We start from the raw sequence: 4,039 nt of genomic DNA on the forward strand, positions 1-4,039 counted from the left end.
AGTCAAGGTCAAAGAGATACACACTTTGCTGATACTTTGAACGCTTCTGCTTGATGGATTTGTTTTATGTAAGGTGTTCGTCTATAATGGTTGTGTTTGGTTATTGGCTGCGTGTAAATGATAAAGAACAATTAGCAGAAACTTCATTTGCTGCACATAATGTTTTCCATGTTGGTCTTTGGATGAAGAATTAAAATCAACTTGTACACACTGGGAGAGACAACCTCTGGTGGCTACAACATAGCCGGTATATATGGGTCGGTGAGCTAGGCCGTCATAACTGGAGAAATATCGCCTTGGTCGAGATGAAACAGGAGGTCCCTTTGTGATAATAAGATGTTTAACAGAATATACCGGACTCCCGTTAACAAAAGCAGTGCGAATGACGCTCAGAAATTTCTGAAAGATCATATGATAATGATCAGATCTGGTATAAAGAAAAGAATACTAGCAGTAGGAGGTTTGGAGTAATACCCTGCGCAGATAATTCCGTTTTCAAATCTATCAATCACTTGTGTTTCAAATCGACAAGAAAACTAAAATGATGCAGGGAAATGGCTCCAAGGACAGGATGTGGAAGATCGGCAGTTATGAAGATCCACTTGAATTGAGCTCACATTAATTCATAGATTCTCCGTAAGTGGAAATAGAAGAATGGTTAATAGCTTGTAAGGTGATAGCTGACGGCTTTCGTGAATCACATAATTTAACAGGCCATATGTTGCAAGCTGCTACTATATTATCTAGGAAGCGATGCTTCAAAATGGTGTTATAGACAAAAAAGATCAGGAGTGTTGTCAATTTGAATCCCTGGCGACGGCGTTTTGCTGCGATTGAGTAGATGACTTCAAAGGACGGATGGAATACACTTGAATGCATCCATGTCAAAGCGATTGTGATATCAGCAAAACAATGAAGACTTTATCGGAAGACTGAAAGAACGTTTTCAATAAATTCTCCGGCCACGAGAATTTGAGCGGAAAGCCGCAGCTGCTGAAGCTTATATGTTAAAGCTTAAATTCTATATTCGTTCGTCTTACGGAACAATGCCAACTCGAGGGATATTGAAGATACGAATGAGACCAGTGAAGAAGCCATGTTTTTTTCTTTTGTTGTTGTTATATATTTTTTTTAACAAAGTCGTGGCAGTCACACAGAGGAAAATATATGGAAAGATGAAATACTGGTCGTTTGTGAATAGAAAAGAATTTTCTAGGTGTTGACCGGTAGATTTGACTGCTGTTTCGAGGAAAACGGAAGATGAATTCTGAGCCAATAGTGGTCTCGACTTCAAAGCTTAGCGCGGTAAGAGATCCGATGGTAAGAAAAACTGTCCGTTGGCTTCTGCCGCTTCTGATCTTTCTTGTGGTTGCGGCGGGCTATCATTGGTTTCCTGGTGGCTGAAAATTCATGCAGTAAATAAATAAGTCGGGTTGATTTCAACGGCTACAGATTTAACTTGGATGAGATCAAGACTGTCTCAAGATGTTCGTCCCCTACAATGATAAAGAAAAAAAAAGCTAAAGTATCATTCTGTAGAATTCCTGCTTCCGTTCGAAACTCTTTAGTTAGATTGTCTATGCTTGGCACAAGGCTGGGTGATTTTTTTAATATTGGCGATGATGATGTCGATCTCATTGGGAATACCGTAGTTCAACAGCATATGCTGAACTACAGTATCCCAGAAAAACCATGTTGAGCATAGTCTTTCTGTTGACAATATCAAATGCCTTTGAGCATCCATAAATACAATTGATGTTTTGCTGGAAGATTCTGGGCTCTTCTATGATTCTTCTAAGGGTATGGATCTTTGGTGGTGTTGATCTGACTTTACGGAAGCTGGCTCCGTCTTAGAATGGGATTGATGTGAGTGGAAATTCTGTTAAGGAGCATTAAATTGCAAGGTGCAAGTATGATTCCTGTATAGTTATGAGATAGGTGAAGATCACCTTTCTTTGGAAATGAAATAATTGAAGAGTTCGCGATGACTGCGTGTTTCTTTTATAAGTTTTGTTATAAGTTCAACAGATGTTTGTGTAAGAGTGAATTCTCGCAGTTGATAACTGAGATGTTATCTGGAACTAGTGTCTTTTTTTTAAATTCTACCATTTTAAGCATTTTGAAGTTCTTCTCTGAGGAATGGACCAGTCTTGGTTGGTAGGCTATCTGCTACTTTATGGCTGAAAATAGGATCCTCGTCAAGTCTGGTGTAGCGTAGCTCAGTGTAACAATCTAAGGTGCTGATGAGTGGTTTCCCTATAATGCAAATCATTGGTAACGATCACTTGGTAGTAAATTTCTCCAGTTTCATAGGCATCAGCGTTCTTGTTCTCATTATAGAAATTGTCTAATTCTTCAGTTACTGGTTTCATGTGTGCTCCTAGTGCATCCTTGTACGTTGTATCAGATGCGACTTTAGCTCGATCAGTATTCTTAATGAACTTAAACTGATGTTTCTGGACTGCTTTTATCTATTCCTCGCTCGCCCTTGTTACAGTCTCATGGCAGCAAAGGTTATGTCTTCGTTCTATTCTTTGGTGGTGGTGGTGGGGGGGGGGGTATTTCCAATGCTTCGTCTCTGTTGGCTGTATCTAGGGTGTTATATGCAGTACTGCAACTCTTGTCTTCCAACTACTCATAGTGTGTGATGAAAATATGAACCGCAACTGTAAAATACTTGCATAAGTTAGCATCACCTGCTACTTTTCCCTAGTAGTTTCATAGGATCTCTGGCTTCTGTTTTTACCCTTGAGATTACTGGTATTTGCAAGAAGCAACTCTGTGGTTTACAGAATTGCTTCCACAGAATTTATATATAAGGAGCCCCTCCTCTCAAGTGTAAAACAATAGTAAGAAGTAATTTCACATATGCAAAGGTAACTGTGAAATGATCTTGAGCGAAAAATATTCAAATTAGGTTCCAATTTATCAAATGGAATGAAGTTTTTTTTTTTTAAATGGCTAAATTTTGGAATAGCTATCATGGAGAAGGAAAACTGCAAGGAATTGCATATTTTTTCTTTCGTCGTTTTAGTTTTTCTGTACTTCAGGCAACGGAAATACGACTCTGAAAGAATTTTTTGTGTCTAAAAATTTCAGGGTTTTTTTTTACGTCCCCCACTCCAGTTCCGTTTCTTTTTCCTTCCCCGTGAGATTGTGATAGCTATTTCAAAACTCTGGCAAAAATATACCTACGCATGTATATACGTACGTATATACATGCGTATGTACGAATATGCCTATATACGTACGTACGTACATCCGTACAGATACACACATATGTACATACATACGTACATACTTATAATGCTAAAAGAATTTTTGAAATATTTAATTTTTCTAGTAGCCAACATTTATAAATGCGGTATGCAATGACGCTCAGACGAAGAAAGTTAAGTTAGACGGAAGCCATTTTTGTAGTCATGTTTGAAAATCAAAGAAATATTAGTCAGCAGCAAACAATAAGTTACAGGTAGGAGAAATGCTAGGCGAGTTCATGAAATACAATCCACACATGTTCTCATTCGCCAGTAATCGATAAGTTAGGAATTACAGAACTGACATAGTTGTTTCATCAGACAGCCATACTGTGATGTATGCAGACAGACGAGATCGCGTTTTTAATTGTAAGCTAATAGAAAAGAATACACCGATCTAAATAAAAAGATCGAAGTACTTAATGCACAGGCAAACATTTAAGAGTGCGAGTACACAAATATATTCAACTGTTTCTTTGTGTCTTTGTACGTTGATATATATATATTAAACAAGATATACGGTTCTTCCATAGCAATGTCTAAGTAGCATAAAATACTGTTGTATTTCCTCTCCTTCTCATGTATACATACAAACATACATACATACATACAGATTTACTTATATCCGTATACACTCACACACACACACATATATACATATATAATAAATTTAAACTACGTATTTATTCCTTAATGAAATGTTAACTTCATTTTAATATATCAATGTTAAAAACCTATACATAGAAGTATTTGAACATTTACATATAAGAATATATATATAT

The sequence above is a fragment of the Octopus bimaculoides genome, chromosome 25, assembly GCF_001194135.2.
Source record: "Octopus bimaculoides isolate UCB-OBI-ISO-001 chromosome 25, ASM119413v2, whole genome shotgun sequence".
NCBI lineage: Eukaryota > Metazoa > Mollusca > Cephalopoda > Octopoda > Octopodidae > Octopus > Octopus bimaculoides.